Source organism: Vicia villosa, linkage group LG3 (genome assembly GCF_029867415.1).
Source record: "Vicia villosa cultivar HV-30 ecotype Madison, WI linkage group LG3, Vvil1.0, whole genome shotgun sequence".
Lineage (NCBI taxonomy): Eukaryota > Viridiplantae > Streptophyta > Magnoliopsida > Fabales > Fabaceae > Vicia > Vicia villosa.
The window spans coordinates 180,995,078-181,014,087 of NC_081182.1; the positions used below are offsets into that span (position 1 = coordinate 180,995,078).

The 19,010-nt window shown below is 39.3% G+C and overlaps 1 long non-coding RNA gene across 1 annotated transcript; it reads right to left on the reverse strand.

Annotated features, from left to right (window-relative positions):
- Positions 1-743: 743 nt before the first annotated feature.
- On the reverse strand, positions 744-1,132 carry LOC131656973 (uncharacterized). Its single transcript, XR_009300406.1, has 3 exons — positions 1,058-1,132; positions 904-953; positions 744-831 (listed from the first exon to the last, which is right to left on the reverse strand). It is a non-coding gene; the product is annotated as an uncharacterized LOC131656973 (long non-coding RNA).
- Between the last annotated feature and the right edge of the window lie 17,878 nt (positions 1,133-19,010).

Genomic DNA, 19,010 nt, shown 5'->3' on the forward strand with positions numbered 1-19,010 from the left:
CTTATTCTCATTCTTGAGATGACTATAACCTCCCAATCAAGTTTCTTAATTCCTAACACATCCCTAAATTTTGCCTATAAATAGGAAGTTCTCTCATTGAAGAAAATCACACCAAAGCTACTATACTACTAGCTTTCTCACTTCTCTCTTTTATCTCATAGTTTTCAAGTTTCTTGGCAAGAAGAAGCAATTCTTCAAACCAAAGAAAACCACTTGAGAAGTGAGAATTCCTAGTTTGAAAGTTCCATGGTTTGAAGAGAGTGAAGAAGAAATTCTTCATACCTTGGTGGAGAGTTCCAACTTGAAGTCCATCTTCAAGTCTCCCTAATATCCAAAGAGGTGGTGTCATCTTCATCAAAGGATCCTACAACAACAAGCAAGTTGTTAGAGAAATTGTTAGTAACAATTCAAGGTTGTTAGTAACAATAAAGAATTCAAGGCATACCTCAACAATAATCCGGCGAAAACCTCCTCGCCGTAGGTAAGCTAATTTCACTCTTACTCTCAATATTTCCATTAATCAGTGTTATACCTGCAGCAACAACAATAACAGTAGCAACAGAAACAAGCCACGGTTCATAATCAATCACGGCAACAATTCATGGTGAGTTTGAAGCCGTAACAGCAACGTAGCAGCAGTTCAGATTTGCGACTCAGAATCAACAATCACTTACAACAGAAACGCAGTAATCATAGCCAATTTCAGAAGCAGAATTTCAGAAGCAGAGCAACCGACACATACATGCAACACTAATCCGGCTAAAATCTTCTAGCCGCAGGTAAGTTATCTTCATACCTCACGCTCAATATTGCTGTTAATTGTTGAATTGTCTGAAACCGAAAAACAGAGAGCATATGTTATTACTGCTATTGGCACCATGATAAAGAAATTGAAGAACAAACCTTGAGTTTGTCTTCAATCAAAAGAGGCCGGAAGTTCTTGTTTTTGTTCACTGTGAGCAGAATCGAAACAGGGAGTGAGCTATCAATTGAACCATGATCATAAAATTGAAAAATGAATTGGTTTTAAGAAACTGTAAAAAATGATCTGTGTTACCTTGAACATGAGAGAACCGAAAGCACCCTGAGAAGGTGTTGTTGTCACTGTTCTTCGCGAGAGAGGTAGCATCGAACATTAGTTTGTTGTTGTTTCTGAGAGAGCTCACGCTAAGAGATGAACCGAGTGAGAAGTTGTTGTTACTATACTGTTAAATAAAAGTGAAAACGAAATTAAGAGAAACATACCTGGGTTTTTCTTCTGATTCTCCTTCCATGGCCGCTGGAAGTTTCTGATTGTTGTTAAAACCAAGAAAGATCAGTGGTGTTGTTTACTAAACAAGTGAACCGTAAGCTTCGTTGTTGTTATCGTTCAAACGTGAGCAAAGAGAGCAAACCGCGAGAGAGACTGTGAGCTAGAGAGAGAGAGGCCGTGAATCTGATTGAAAGCTTGTTGTAGTTTTTTGATCGAGAGAGGGCCGAGGGAGAAGAAGAGTTTGTTGTTTGTTAGTGCTGTATTTTTTCTCCCAGGAAGAAGAAAACTCGTGTAAACGAGTAAGAGAAATTGGAGAGAGGCGCTGATTGCCCTCTTTGTCTTGTTTAGGGTTTTCCAACCCGCTGCTGTTAAGAGAGGCGGATCCGGGTTCCATCTGACCCGACCCGGTCCGGCCCAGTCTTTTTTTTATTATTATTCTTTCAGCTCTAACTCAATTGGGCTGCACCCCCAACTTGTTTTTAAACACCTCTGGCCCAATTATTCAATCTTTTTATTAACTATTTCCTTTAAGCTTTCTTTAGAAAATAGTTTTTTATATAAAAAGACTTAGTTTTTATTTTAATATAGGATTTAATTTTCTTTTTTAATCCTTATTGAAAATCCAAAAAATATATTTTTAGATGCATATTTAAGTTTATGTTTCTAATTATTCTCTCTTCATCCAAAAATCACAAAAAAATATCTTTATTAGATTAATTTTATTTAAATTTGAAATTTTCATATTATTTTGTTTAGTTAATCATTTAAATTTCTATTTGATTACCATTGCACATTGCTTGAATTTTCTAACTTCATCCGAGACTTCGAGATTATTTCTCTGTTGTTCTCTGTTTGTTTGGTCTTCCATTTGCTGTAGAACTCCATAAACAATTACTGGATGATCATGGAATTGCTGAAAGCTGTGAGCTTATTCGACGTTTCTTTTCTGCTGGTGTGGATTCTTAATATCTGTTAAGATCCTAATTTATTCCAAGCACATCACTTGAAGATCACGGTAACACCTCAAACTCAGAAATCCAATTTTCTCATTCTTCGAGGTAAGCCTAAAACTCAATCAACTGTTTTCACAACAGTAATCAATTCACTTTCAAATCATGCGACTCATTGTTTTTCAAAACAGTGGGGCCTCTCGAATATTAGAGAGTATAAGACCCACTCTTTTTTTCCTTTTTTACAGTTTTTCTTTATACAGAAAACTCTTTCAAAAACAAAAACTTTCAAACAGTTTTTTCAAACGACGCGTCTGTAAATAAAACAATCAACCATGTTTTGTAAATAAAACAGGGGCCTCCACATAGGTATAAGTCCCATTCCAGTACATGAAATTAGGTATTTCATTGTACACCTTTTTGTACATATCTCGATCAGTTTGATTTTTAACTTTGAACAACAAATCAAAAATGAAGGTTTTCTTTAAATCTTCCCAAAAATACCATGGGCCTCCATGTAGGTATAAGTCCCAAGCCCTTTGTAAATACCTGTTTACATAGCTTTGAATAAATTCAAGTGGACCTCTCCTCGAGTATAAGTCCCGAGCCCCGTGTATACAAATGGATCATGCTTACAGGTATATTTCCTTCATAAACTCCATTATATACACACACTTTGTCATATATGTATAACTGTTCATATTTGTTCATGTACCTGTTCATGTTTGTTCGTACTTGTTCATACTTGTGATTGTGTTATATGCTTATTCAACTTAGTACAACACTAGGTTCCCCATAGCCTCCTATTGGGCTTCGTGCAAAGAATCTCCCTAGTTTAGGTTAGGAAATAGAGTATGGTTTCCCGGTGAAATTGCTCTAAGAGCTCAAACCAACTATACCATGCCTCCCCTTGGGCTTTGTACAAACGAGTGTCCCTCCCATAGCCTCCTCTTGGGCTTACAATGCAAGGACCCTGGATTGTCCCTCCCATAGCCTCCTCTTGGGCTTACAATGCAAGGACCCTCGGATAGCCTCCTCTTGGGCTTCGTACAAGGACCCACGGGCTTCTTATAAGCATCCCCAATATCCAAATCAAATACCCTAGGAGATTAGACATTTATCATCTCTATGATAGGAGTATCTCTTTTATATCATCACAAACAATCAATCAATCAAATTTTTTTTGCCACAAGTCTGGCTAATCAATCAAACTTTTTCTTGCCACAAGGCTGGCCAATCAATCAAACCGTTTTGCCACCGTACTGGCTGATTAATCAAAGTTTTTGTCACAAGGCTGACTTCATTGAAACTTTTGCCACGAGGCTGGCTGATTAATCAAAACTTTTTGTCACAAGGCTGACTTCATTGAAAGTTTTTGCCACAAGGCTGGTTAAACAAACAAAAACATCTTTATCATTCTAAGCGCCATAAGTGGCATGGCCCAGGGCTTATAATGAAAAGATTTTCAAACAAAAAATCAAACAGATGTATGTGATGATATAGATTAGATACATCGAACATTTAGATGACATTTGTCTCTTATCCTTTGCTTCCACTAGCATAAGTGGGAACTACGATTGCTCTGACTTTCTCAACATCCCTTTGAGAATACGTAGGCACAAGGTCGTATCCTTGGCGAGCAAAACTTCTCCCTCAAACCACTCAAACCTTAGCACCCGTAGACCCGAGCTACAGATGCTCTGATTCCCTCTAAGGGATATGTATGCAGAGGATCGCGATGATCTTTGCGAGCATAATCAAACAAACACCTTAGGTCCCACCTCTTTCTCACAAGAACCTCCACCATAACAAGAATGGAATAAACAAAGCAAAGAAACCTATAGAGTACTATAGATACGTTGGGTGCTAATACCTTCCCTTCGTATAACCAACCCTCTTACCCAAGATCTCTCCCCCCACTTTTAGGTTATTGCAGCTTTTTTCCTTTTCCTCCTTTGGAAATATAAAAAGTTTGGTCGGTACAAAAGAAAAATCATTTTTTGAGCACTCGAGCCCAAAGAAGGCATCAGGTGTCTCATCCCGAAAAAGGACATACGATTTTTCGCCCGCGACAGAAAAATGGCGACTACACTGGGGACCATCTTTTTATTGTTTCCAAAGGAAGGGTTAATTCTATTTGCTTTATTTTTTCATTTCATTTTTTGTTATATGTGTGGTTCTGGTTCTGTTACTTGCGTGGTTCTGTTACAAGTGATACATTATGGACAAATCCTAACCCGGATTAAGTACACATAAGAAATTAGGTGGAGGGTATAGTCATGTGCAGGCGCACGTGAGAATCCTTCCGCTCAGTGGAGGTTCCTTGTTGGTAATATATGTTTAGCATGTTTCGTAGCGAAGACATTATTACTTTCATTGAACTGTAGAAGCTGAGTTGGCCGTAGAACCCCAACCCATCCTGGCCTTATTAGGTTGTGGTGCAGAAACTATTCAGGTGAAGACTTGGATTAGTTGTCATGCAGAGAACCACACTCAGACGAGTTTTTCTTGAGAATATTGTTGGCTCATGAGTTTAATTGTGGAAAGCCGGTAATATCCGAAAGAAAAATGTAGACTCTGACGTATCAGTAGAACATGTTGTGCAGGTGATTAACTAGAACTATCCCATTTTTGGTTCTCTGACCTCATGCTCGTGACTTTGGACCTTTGAACCTATGCGTTACCATGTTTGCGTTACCATGTTTGTGTACCATGTTTGTAGTACCATGTTTGAACTACCATGTTTGCTTTACCATGTTTGAATATGTGGCATCCATGCATCCATGCATTCATACATTCATTAAAAAACCCATCTTTTTCCATAAAAAAAAAAAACATGATTTTTCCAAAAAATTTAGAGAATTTTCTTTGCAAACATTATAGGATTAAGTTATGGAAAAAAGGTATACCAAAAAGTACGGTTTCAAAGCGCCTGATGTAGAAAGACTGATAGAGTTAGCATCTTCTGTACAAGATCCTTCTAATTTTAGGAAAAGTTATGGAAAGCTTTTGCCTATTTTGAACACTCATGTTGATGAAGGACTTCTCAAAACTCTGGTTCAGTTCTATGATCCCGTCTACCGGTGTTTCACCTTTCCAGACTACCAGTTGGTACCGACCTTGGAAGAATATGCCAATCTTTTGGGTATTCCTGTGTCTGATAAAATACCTTTCAATGGTTTGGAAGCCATTCCTAAGTCACACGTCATTGCAGCAAGTATCCACATGAAAAAGTCTGAAGTAGAGAGTAATTGGACTACCAAAGGAAACCTCCCGGGTTTAACTTCACACTTCCTAATAAAGAAAGCCTTTGATTTCATCGAAACTGGTAGCATGATAGCTTTTGAAGCTATACTAGCCTTGCTCATCTATGGGTTGGTACTGTTTCCCAATGTCGACAACTTTGTTGATATCAATGCCATAAAGATCTTTCTGATTGGAAATCCTGTTCCGACTTTGCTTGGTGACATGTATTTTTCTGTCCATCATAGGAATCGCCAAGGCGGTGGAATCATTGTATGTTGTGCACCTTTGTTGTTCAAATGGATTGTTTCACACTTACCTGAGTCTCCTATTTTCACAGAAAACCGAGAAGGCTTGCGTTGGCCTCGAAGACTTATGTCTCTTACTAATAATGATATTCATTGGTATACTTTGGCTCGCTGTGGTACGGAAACCATTGATAGTTGTGGAGAGTTCGCCAACGTACCCCTCATTGGTACATAAGGAGGAATTAACTACAATCCGGTCCTAGCCCGACGACAACTCGGGTATGCAAATTCAGTTAAACCCATTGGTCCTACAGTGGAAGGTTACTTCTACCGAGAAGGGGATAATCCTAAAAGGTTGAAAGCAAGAATGGTGAGAGCTTGGTACGACGTCCGATGGAAAGAAAAAGGCGAGGAAAGAAATTGCATTGCCATGGACGCCTACACCTGCTGGGTAAAGAAAAGAGCAAAAGAGTTTCAAATGCCTTATACTTATGAAAAACCCATGTTTCCTGCAGTGTCTCAACGGCCCAACATTCCCACTATGAAAGAATACCAAGACACTTTGGCTAAAATGAGGACAGAAAAAGATGCTTGGGAAGAAAAGTTTCGTAGCACTGAGGTGGAAAATAGAAAGTTGAAGAAAAGAGTGAAAGATCACGAAGAAACTCTCTATTACCAAGATGGATGGCTCATGAGCAAAGATGAGAAGATTCGTCAGAAAGACGCTGCAATCAAGAGGTATATCAGAGAAAGCAAGAAAAATCTTGAAGGTTCAACAAGCAACGCTCCGACTCCTGATGATTGGAAGAATGTTGTTGACAAGCTGAGGACTGAAAAGGCCGAATTGAAAGCTTATTATGGGAAAGAAATCATGAAACTCAAGCTGCACAATGCATTTGGTTCTTCGTCTGATGAAGATGTTTAGGATTTGTTTAGCTTTTTTTTATTTATCATTTGCTTTTGTAAGGAGCTACGCTCCAATGTTGTAACATTTCCCATTATTGCAATAAAAAAAATGAATGAATAAAAGAATAGTTTGTGTTCAAATGTTTGCAAGAAAATAATATTTAAAATATTTGGAAAAATCATAAATTTCTTTTTACGTACATCATTCTGCATATCGAGTCTGTTGTATAGAGTCTCATCTTTTGGATCTTTCTCCAATAGATCGTCAAGCTGTCGCGTCTCAAAGTTTCTCGACCGCGCTCGCAATCAGATCACAGATACAATACTCGTTCAAGCAGAAGAAGAGTAATGGAACACTCTGAACAAGAGAATATTGAGCTTCGTGGTACAGTGACCACTCTTCAGGAAAAGTTGGAAAGTCTCACCACTCTGGTTGACTCCTTAATGGCCGCACAGAATCAGCCGCCGCCACCCAACAGTCAAGCGACGGTAACATCTGAAGTCACAACTCCAGTTTCTACAGTTGCGTTCGGTATTCCATCTTTCTCCATGCCAGAAGGTTGGGGCCCGCCTTTCAGCTTTGGTACAGGATTCCGCCATAATTTCTCTGGGGTTCAAACAACCACAACTGAAGCGCCTGCTGCACAGGGTTCAGCGTTTATTCCACATTCAAGGGTAACTTTTTCCCAAATCACTATGGCACTTTCTCAACCCACTATGACAGTTCCGACCCCTACGGTTCACACTGTTCCTTATGATGGCAATGAGATTTATCATGATCAAGGTGATAGCAAAAATCAGCGTAACCTTGTGGAAGATCTCCAAGAGCAGTTTAATAAGATACAACTGGAAGTTAAAGCTATCCGTGGAAAAGATTTGTTTGGAAAGAATGCCCAGGAGCTATGTTTGGTTCCCAGTGTACAAATACCTGCTAAATTCAAGGTCCCAGACTTTGAGAAGTACAAAGGTAGTTCTTGTCCACAAAGCCATCTTGTGATGTATGCCAGGAAGATGTCTACTTATGCAGATAATCATCAGTTGCTCATCCATTACTTTCAAGACAGTTTGACTGGTGCCGCACTGAAGTGGTACACAGGTTTGGATAGCATCAACATTCGGACTTTCAATGACCTAGGTGAGGCCTTTGTCCGACAATACAAGTATAACTCGGATATGGCTCCAGACAGAGATCAGCTTCGATCCATGGCTCAGAAAGACCATGAAGCTTTCAAAGAGTATGCCCAACGATGGAGAGAAACTGCTGCTCAGATTAATCCACCGTTAAAAGAGAAAGAGATGACAAAGATCTTCTTGAATACTCTCAGTCCGTTTTATTATGAACGCATGATTGCTAGTGCTCCAAGTGATTTCACCGAAATGGTAAACATGGGGATGCGTCTAGAAGAAGGAGTCCGAACCGGACGTCTAACTAAAGAAAGTGGATCTTCAAGCGGAACCAAAAAGTTCGGAAGTGGTTTCCCAAAGAAGAAAGAACAAAGTGTTGACATGGTATCCCAAGGGAGGCCAAGAGGAAACGTCAATCGTCAGCGACAGGTTGCTTCTATCACACCAGTCGTTAACACAACACCAAATCCGGGATTTACCCCGCAGTTTCAACAACAACAGCCTCGACAACAGGCTCAGCAGCTTAACAATAATCAGAATCATGTGCAAAGAGCTCCACAGTTTGATCCGATTCCAATGACCTACACAGAATTGTACCCTGCTTTGATTGAAAGAGGTCTTGTTCAAACTAGAGCACCACCACCCGTACCTGAGAAACTCCCATGGTGGTACAAAGCTGAGGTCTCATGCCCTTATCATCAAGGAGCACCTGGCCATGATCTTGAGCATTGCATAGCTTTGAAATATGAAGTTCAGAGGTTGGTTAGATCTAATCTCCTCTCTTTCAGAAATTTGAATCCTAATGTGCAAGCAAATCCGCTGCCCAATCATGGAGGGCATGTTGTAAACATGGTGTACGGATGTCCTGGTCCATACCGAGTCTATAATATCAATTTCTCAAGAGCCGATTTGGTACAAATGCACGCCACTCTCTGTCGAGGGCCGAGTTTTCGCCAGCATCAATACGGTTCCTGTAGCATATGTTGTGTAGATCCTCATGGATGTTCGATTGTGAGAAGAGATCTCCAAGTACTGTTGGATAATGGTACTATTCAGATCTACCGAAATAGGGATGAAAATGAAGTTAACATGATAGGATGTTATCCGCATGAGCTTTTAGTCTCAGATATCAACTCGGAAATGCCTACAGTTAACGTCATCGTTCCTCATTTCAACATGCCTGAGCGCATGGAAGTTACCTACAACAAGCCAAAGGTTCCTATTGCTCCTTTGATCATTTGTCTACCTGGACCTGTTCCTTATGACTCTGACAAGGCAGTTCCATACAACTACAATGCTACAATGATAAAGAATGGACAAGAAGTTCCTTTACCTACTCTTTCATTTGTTGTGAATATCGCCGATGTGAGTCGAGTAACAAGAAGTGGACGTGTGTATACTCCACTACCTCCAAAGAAGCCTGTTGCTCCTGCTACCGGGCAAAATCCTGTGAATACACCAGTAGGGAATCCTGAGGAAACTCCTGTCAGTAATACAAACACTGATGTTGGTCAATCTAGTGGAACCAATGTCAATCCCGACTTTGATGAAATTTTGAAGCTTATCAAAAGAAGTGAATATAAGATTGTGGATCAGCTTATGCAGACTCCTTCAAAAATCTCAATACTTTCATTGCTGTTAAATTCAGAAGCCCACAGGGAAGCCCTGATGAGAGTTTTGGATCAAGCTTTTGTAGATCATGATGTGACTGTTGACCACTTTGATGGGATAATAGCCAACATAACAGCTTGCAACAATTTAAGCTTCTGTGATGAAGAACTCCCCGAGGAGGGTAAAAATCACAATCTTGCTTTGCACATTTCTATGAATTGTCAGTCAGACTCTTTGTCCAATGTGTTGGTAGACACCGGATCTTCCTTGAATGTGATGCCAAAGACGACTCTTGCTCGCTTGTCTTACCAAGGAATGCCTATGAAGTTCAGTGGTGTAGTTGTCAAAGCATTTGATGGATCGCGAAAATCTGTTATCGGCGAAGTCAACCTTCCCATGACAATTGGTCCACATACATTTCAAATCACTTTCCAAGTCATGGACATTCAAGCTGCTTATAGTTGTCTGTTAGGACGACCATGGATCCATGAAGCAGGGGCAGTAACTTCTACGCTCCATCAAAAGTTAAAATTTGTAACAAATGGAAAATTGGTAACAATAAGTGGAGAGCAAGCCTTGATGGTGAGCCATTTATCCAATTTCTCTTTCATTGGTGCTGATGATGTGGAAGGAACGCAGTTCCAAGGTCTCTCTTTAGAAGACGAATCTTCCAAGAAGAAAGCATCGATCTCTTCTTACAAAGAGGCAGTGAAAGTAGTAAAGGATGGAACTACCACTGGCTGGGGGCAAGTTGTGATCCCTACAAAGAATGAAACTAGAGCAGGACTCGGATGTTCACCAACATTCTCAAACTGCACCAAGAAGGATGAAACCCTTCGACCGATCAAAGAAACATTCATTAGTGGAGGATTCCTTAACCCAATTCCTCAAGAGGTTAACGTCCTTATCGAAGAATGTATCGAAGAAGGTCTACCTGATACTGAAGAAGAATGGAAATGTTATCTCAATGACTCGGGATACATATCTCAGGAAGAACCATATCCTCCTTCAGAGAAATCCAAAGGCAACGAAACTGAGCCTATTCCTGCAGAAATCTGGGATACCTTGGGACAACCAAGTGGCAAATTTGATTATATGGTGAAATATACTGCACCTGAAAGTTCAAAGATTGCGATTGAGGATATTCAACCAACTGGATGGGGAGATTCCTTTGAATATAATAGTCAACCAGAAGAGGCTTATCAGCCCTGTCAAATTTCTCAGCCACCTGAAATTACTGGAGATTTCGGATTCAATGCATCTGCCAAGATTAACAATCCTGAAGATGGTTATTATCACATAAATGCCATTTTTGAAGATGAAGGGTAAGATGGTCCCGCAGTTGACTCAGAAAGTGTCGCTGACAATGAGTCTCTTCATCCTGAAGACTGGGAAATACATCCTGAAAATTCTGAAGATTGTGACTCATCTTATGCTCTTCAAGAAGTAGAAGAAGACCGTTTCAACTCTACAAAGAACAAGGTTGACAAACCAGGACCTTCAAATCCTGCTTGACCAGCGGTCAATGTCAATACTGAAGATCACTCTGGGGAGGATTTTCCTGAATACATAATACACAGAGGAGTTCGTTGTTACTGGAAAGCTGTCGACGTTCCGAATGTTGTTCGCCGCTCAAAGTAATCACCTCGCTGTTATTTTGACCTCCTGCCTTGCCCAAAGCAGAGAGATGTTTTATAGGGCTTTGCTTTTTAATATTCCGCCCAAATAACTTTGTGTATAGGGCTTTGTTTTAAAAGTTTCCCTCTTTGTCCTGCCCAAGACAAATGAGTTTGTGTTTAGGGCTTTGTTTCAAAAATGAATCATAAATAAAGCGTCATTTTGAATTCCCTACATTATATGTTTTATTTTTTGCTTTTTTCTGGAAATGGTAATCCTAAAAAACCAAAATAAAATAAAAAAAATAAAAAAAACTTTTTCAAAAAAAATCTGCATACACTCTTGCATTCATAAATTTTCTGAAACAAATATAAATCACATGTGCAGATTTACTATTGATAAACCCATTGAATGCAATAACCCTATGCCCTCTCCCAACTTTGAGTTTCCTGTGTTCGAAGCCGAAGAAGAGGAAGAAGAGGAGATCCCGGACGAGATCTCTCGATTACTTAAGCACGAGGAAAAAGCCATTCTGCCTCACAAAGAGCCTTTAGAAGAGATCAACTTGGGTTCTGAAGAAGACAAAAAAGAAGTGACCATTGGATCGCTGCTTGATGCTGATGTCAAGAGTAAGTTGACAGACCTTCTCAAAGAATATGTGGACGTGTTTGCCTGGTCCTACCAAGACATGCCTGGGTTGGATATCAATATTGTTCAGCATTACTTGCCATTGAAGCCAGAATGTCCGCCGGTTAAGCAGAAATTGCGAAGGACTCACCCTGATATGGCTAACAAGATCAAAGTGGAAGTTCAAAAGCAACTCGACGCAGGTTTTCTTGTCACCTCTGAGTATCCTCAATGGTTGGCCAACATAGTGCCGGTTCCGAAGAAAGATGGCAAAGTCCGAATGTGTGTTGATTACCGTGACTTAAACAAGGCCAGTCCAAAAGATGACTTTCCATTACCACATATTGACATGCTGGTTGATAACACCGCTAAGTTCAACGTCTTTTCCTTCATGGACGGGTTCTCCGGTTATAATCAGATCAAGATGGCTCCCGAAGACATGGAGAAGACATCTTTCATCACCCCATGGGGTACCTTTTGCTACAAAGTGATGCCATTTGGATTAAAGAATGCAGGTGCAACTTACCAAAGGGCAATGACTACTCTCTTTCATGACATGATGCATAAAGAAATTGAAGTTTATGTGGACGACATGATAGCCAAGTCCAGCACAGAAGAAGAACATATTGAATACCTTTTGAAGTTGTTTCAACGACTAAGGAAATATCAGCTTCGCTTGAATCCTAACAAATGTACTTTTGGGGTTAGATCTGAAAAACTCTTGGGGTTCATTGTCAGCCAAAGAGGTATCGAAGTAGATCCCGACAAAGTCAGAGCTATTCAAGAGATGCCTGCACCAAAGACTGAAAAACAAGTAAGAGGATTTCTCGGACGATTGAACTATATCTCCAGATTTATATCTCAAATGACTGCTACTTGTGGGCCAATTTTCAAGCTTCTCCGCAAAGATCAAGGGGTTGTATGGACTGAAGATTGCCAGAAAGCGTTCGACAGTATCAAAGAGTACTTGTTAGAACCACCTATATTGATTCCTCCAGTTGAAGGGAGACCATTAATCATGTACCTTACCGTGTTGGAAGAATCCATGGGTTGTATGCTTGGACAGCAAGATGAAACCGGTAAGAAGGAGCATGCCATCTATTACTTGAGTAAGAAATTCACAGACTGTGAGTCTCGTTACTCCATGCTCGAAAAAACGTGTTGTGCTTTGGCATGGGCTTCAAAACGTCTCCGCCAATACATGATCAACAATACTACTTGGTTAATCTCCAAAATGGATCCAATCAAGTATGTCTTTGAAAAGCCTGCCTTAACAGGAAGGATTGCCCGATGGCAAATGCTGCTATCCGAGTATGACATTGAATACCGTGCTCAAAAAGCGGTCAAAGGGAGTATTCTCGCCGATCACTTGGCGCATCAACCAATTAATGAATATCAATCTCTCAAATTTGACTTTCCTGATGAAGATGTCTTGTACTTGAAGATGAAAGATTGTGACGAACCGTTACCTGAAGAAGGTCCTGAGCCTGGATCAAGATGGGGCCTAATTTTTGATGGAGCAGTAAACGCTTTTGGCAATGGAATTGGGGCAATCATCATCACTCCCAAGGGTACTCATATCCCGTTCTCTACCAGATTGCTATTTGATTGCACCAACAACATCGCAGAATATGAAGCTTGTATCATGGGTATCGAAGAAGCCATTGACTTAAGGATCAAGATCCTAGACATATATGGAGATTCAGCCCTCGTGATCAACCAAATCAAAGACAAATGGGAAACTTACCACCCTGGCTTGATTCCCTACAGAGATTATGCAAGACGTCTGTTGACTTTCTTCAACAAGGTTGAATTGCATCATATACCTCGAGATCAGAATCGAATGGCAGACGCCTTGGCTACTCTATCTTCCATGTTCAAAGTCAATCATTGGAATGATATGCCTACAGTCAGAATTACGCGCCTTGAAAGGCCCGCTTATGTGTTTGCAACCGAAGCAGTCATCGATGATAAACCGTGGTTTCACGACATCAAACGCTTCCTTCAAACTCAAGAGTACCCGCTTGGGGCATCAAACAAAGATAAGAAAACTCTAAGGAGACTTTCTGGCAGTTTCTTCCTGAACGGAGATGTGCTATACAAAAGAAACTTCGACATGGTTTTGCTCAGATGCGTGGATAGACACGAAGCAGACATGTTAATGCATGAAGTGCATGAAGGGTCCTTTGGAACTCATTCAAACGGGCATGCAATGTCCAAGAAAATCTTAAGAGCAGGATACTATTGGTTGACAATGGAATCAGACTGTTACAAACACGTGAAGAGATGTCACAAGTGCCAGATCTACGCAGATAAGATCCATGTGCCACCGACTCTACTCAACGTTCTATCATCTCCATGGCCTTTTTCCATGTGGGGTATCGACATGATTGGAATGATCGAACCGAAAGCTTCAAACGGTCATCGTTTCATCTTGGTAGCAATTGATTACTTCACCAAATGGGTCGAAGCAGCATCTTACGCCAATGTTACAAGACAAGTGGTTGTAAGGTTCATCAAGCACAACATCATTTGCCGATATGGTGTTCCCAGCAAGATCATTACTGATAATGGTTCGAACTTGAATAACAAAATGATGAAAGAACTGTGTGAGGAATTCAAGATTGAGCATCATAACTCTTCTCCTTACAGACCAAAAATGAACGGCGCCGTCGAAGCCGCCAACAAGAATATTAAGAAGATCGTCCAGAAAATGGTCGTCACTTACAAAGACTGGCACGAAATGCTGCCATTTGCTTTACATGGGTACCGTACTTCAGTGCGTACTTCAACAGGGGCAACTCCCTTTTCTCTAGTATACGGCATGGAAGCTGTGCTCCCCGTAGAAGTTGAAATCCCATCAATGAGAGTCCTCATGGAGACTAAGTTATCAGAGGCTGAATGGTGTCAAAGCAGATACGATCAGTTGAACTTAATCGAAGAAAAACGTATGACTGCTCTATGCCATGGACAGTTATACCAAGCAAGGATGAAACAAGCTTTCAACAAAAAGGTTCGACCTCGTGAATTTCAAGAAGGCGACCTCGTGCTTAAAAAGATCTTGTCTTTTCAACCAGATTCTAGGGGCAAATGGTCTCCTAATTACGAAGGCCCGTATGTTGTCAAAACAACATTTTCTGGCGGCGCCATGACTCTTGCAACCATGGATGGTGATGAACTCCCACATCCTGTGAATGCTGATGCAGTCAAGAAATACTTTGTCTAAAAAAAAATACAAAAGAACAGCTCGGTAAGTTGAAAACCCGCAAAGGGCGACTTAGGCAAAAATGAGCGTCTCGGTGGACTGAAAACCTGAAAGGGCGATCCAGGCAAAAATTAGAGACAATAAACAGAAAAATTCATCCTGGTAGATTGAAAACCTGAAAGGGCAATCTAGGCAAAAATTAAGGATTTATGACAAAGTAACTGCATCAGTCCATACTTCGTCACCTGAAGAGTCTTTTTCATCAAAGGATCTTCGATCAAATCATCACCAATCTGAAGTGACAGGCACAGTTGGAACTCAAAGTTGTTAGGGAATAGTGGTTATTGCTTTCAATGTAGCCTTTTCCGCATAATTACCATTTCCAACTTTTGTAAATACTCTATGGAATCACGCCTTTAGCTGATTACCATCCTATTAAATAAATTTGAGCCTTGTGCCCATTTGTTTGCAATCTTTAATTTCTTTCAGTTTCAAAATGACGCTTTAATTGTGTTATTCACTTTTGAAAAAAAAAAGAAAAAAATAAGTTTTAAATGAATTTACTTCACTTTTCTTTTTCAAAATAAAAGCGAAATTTTCCTTTGAGTTGTGAACAACGGAAGGAACATCAGCAGTCGTCTCCATAGGATGAACAAAAGGATTCTCCCTGAAAAATTGTTGAGACAACGGTATTCTTGTCCCAGAAAAGAATTCTTGAAGCAATTATCCCTCGAGGTAAAGAAGCTCTTCTATCCCCAGTGAAGAAGCTCTTCTATCCCCAGTGAAGAAGATCTCCAATCTCCAGTGAAGAAGTTTTTCCATCTCAATAAGAAAAGATACCCATCTTCCCCAGAGAAGTTTAAAGCACGCAACACCATTAATCACCTGTGTTTTCTACACCGTGTTGAAGAACATTTGCCGAGTATCTGGTTGTATTGCGACGTCGGTCCGTCTCCAGTATATACTCCTCTGTCTGTCAGTATTGTCAGTATGCATGCTACATTCATGACATTCATCATTCATACATATTTGCATCATTTATGCATTCTTGCATTTTTCAATAATCACTTGTTCAGGATATATCTATCCCAAAAAAGAGAAAAAAGAAAAAGAGAAGAGTAAAAAAAAGAAAAAGAAAAAAAACAAAGCAGATATGGGCGTGTCATCTCTCCAGTAGGTTGTCACCCATAAGAAGAAAGAACATCTTCTTTCTCCAGTTTCCCACTGAGATCATTCCTCGTGGAAGAAGGTTGCTTTAGTTTTCTCCTCTCAAAACAAAGGAGAAAATCCCCATTTGAGTTCATTCCTCATGGGTACAAAGTCTTGTTTGGCTGTTTCTTTCCAATTCATTCATGGATAGAACCTTGTCTTTACCAAGAGATTCAAATTCCGATTCCCCAAATAGAGTCGTGAAAAAACAGACAATAAGCAATAGCCTCACCATCTGAGCAGCTTATGTCTCTTTCAAAAGCTTTTTCCTCTCAAGGAAATCAATCATGAAGATCATTTGACGATCAGGGCCTTATTACTGTTCACAAGGCTGAATATCCAGTAATTCCCCTATCAAAGTCTCCAGGATCATTTTGTCACTTGGCTGATAATTGATCATGTCTTCAAAACCACTATCACGAGGCTGGTAGTCGGTAACCTTTTTGTTCTGGTTATATTATTAAACATGTCTATCACCATGCTGATAGTCGGTAATATTAACCGAACCTTTGAAACTCTTTTACCTTGTCAAGTCTATCATCATGCTGATAGTCGCTAATACAGTTTCATACCTTTCACCTTCGCATTATTAAACAAGTCTATCCCTGTGCTGATAGTCGGTAATGTCGATAGGTAAGCTTTTCTTACAAAGCTATCATTCCCCGGTGAAGCATACACTTGCTTTCCCGGAAAAAAAAAAAAAAAACGGATTCTCTTCCTAAAACGGATTGAGACATCCTTCCCAACCTCTTTTCCCCAGCGGAGTCAGTTTTGATATTCCCTCGGTAAAGATATCCTCGTATCATTCGCAATTTTGGTATCTTAGGTCCAAAATTTGCGTCTTCTGATATTTAAGTCTCTTCCACCATATCAAAACGAAGATTTTCAATCTTCATGTCTCAGGTTGAAGAAACTTAAATAGGGGCATCTGTCATACCCCAATTTTTGACCTAAGATACCACCTCATATCATTGCATATGCATCATTTGCATCTCTAACAAATTGCATAGTTTGTGTTTGCTACTTGTGACTCAGCAGGGATTTAATCAAGAAATCAATCATCAATGCAAGAAACAGTCAATTAGGGTTTTGTTCTCCCTTCATCTCAAAGGAATCATCTTCATCAAAAATCAACATTTGGTCCTCAGAGATTCATTTCAACAAGCTCAAAGGCTCTAAACCAACCAGATTAGGGTTTTGACTGAAGACAACATACTCTTGACTTTTGCTCAGGATTTGACCCAATGACTTGGGACAAGACCTCAAGACCCCAAGTACATTATTTTGACCTAATCCATTAGCTCAAGACATCTCCTACACAAAGATTGATCAGACAAATCCTCAGATCAGGGTTTTGAACTATCAGGGACTGAAATCAGGGATCACATTTGGGAAACCCTAAAAATCCCCAGGAAGTCAATCAATGGTTTCAATAATCTTCAAAAAAAATCCATTTCAACAAGCTCAAAAGCTTTGAATTGACCAAATTAAGATTCTTCATTCAATCACTCACTCTTTGCAAGATAAATTCATGTACGTGGGTGCTTTCATTTTAAATGCGCCATTGCCAATTGGTGTGATTTAAGAGACTTGTTTGGAATCTATTTCTTGGTTTTTTAGGCTCATGGAGTGCTCATGGTGAAGAATTGATTCATATGGAGTATTTGGAAATTGGTACAAGTTTGAAACAATTCATGGAAATTTCACCGAAATTGCAAGAAAAATCTTTTAGTCCATTTGTTGAAAGATTATTTCAAGTATGGTTTATAACCATAAATTCAAGAATTAAAAGTCCATTGGTGCAAGAACATTCTTCAAAGGATCATTCAAAGGAATTTAAGAATTGATTCAAGACATAGAAATTGCATTCAAATTCATTCAAGAAATATTCATGTTTCATACATTTCCATTCAAGGATTCTAAGAGAAATTCAAACATTACAAGTGAAGTTCTTTTACATGAACAAAGTTCTAAATTTCAAATGCGTTACAAGTGGACTTTATCCAAAATTCAAGAATTACAAAATTCCATTCATTTTCAAGAATACAAAGTTTCATTCATACAAAGTTGGAATTACAAGGAAAAGAAAAAAATAAAACTTCAAATGCAATTCTTGAATTCTTCAAGTCTTCATTCTTCAAGATCAAATTTCTTCATGCTTTTCTTCAAGGTCCTCATGTAACATGAAAAAAGAAAACAAAAAGGGGTGAAATTAGCAAAAGTCAAAGAATGTCAAAGAGAGATTTTTATGTCATAAAATTCTACAACTTAGAGATATCATAAAATGACATAAAAATTTACACACATGGCTTATATCATGAAAAATATCTTTGCATAAGAATATTCTTATTCTTATTCTTACAATGATGAAGAATATTCTTATTCTTATTCTCATTCTTGAGATGACTATAACCTCCCAATCAAGTTTCTTAATTCCTAACACATCCCTAAATTTTGCCTATAAATAGGAAGTTCTCTCATTGAAGAAAATCACACCAAAGCTACTATACTACTAGCTTTCTCACTTCTCTCTTTTATCTCATAGTTTTCAAGTTTCTTGGCAAGAAGAAGCAATTCTTCAAACCAAAGAAAACCACTTGAGAAGTGAGAATTCCTAGTTTGAAAGTTCCATGGTTTGAAGAGAGTGAAGAAGAAATTCTTCATACCTTGGTGGAGAGTTCCAACTTGAAGTCCATCTTCAAGTCTCCCTAATATCCAAAGAGGTGGTGTCATCTTCATCAAAGGATCCTACAACAACAAGCAAGTTGTTAGAGAAATTGTTAGTAACAATTCAAGGTTGTTAGTAACAATTCAAGGTTGTTAGTAACAATAAAGAATTCAAGGCATACCTCAACAATAATCCGGCGAAAACCTCCTCGCCGCAGGTAAGCTAATTTCACTCTTACTCTCAATATTTCCATTAATCAGTGTTATACCTGCAGCAACAACAATAACAGTAGCAACAGAAACAAGCCACGGTTCATAATCAATCACAACAACAATTCATGGTGAGTTTG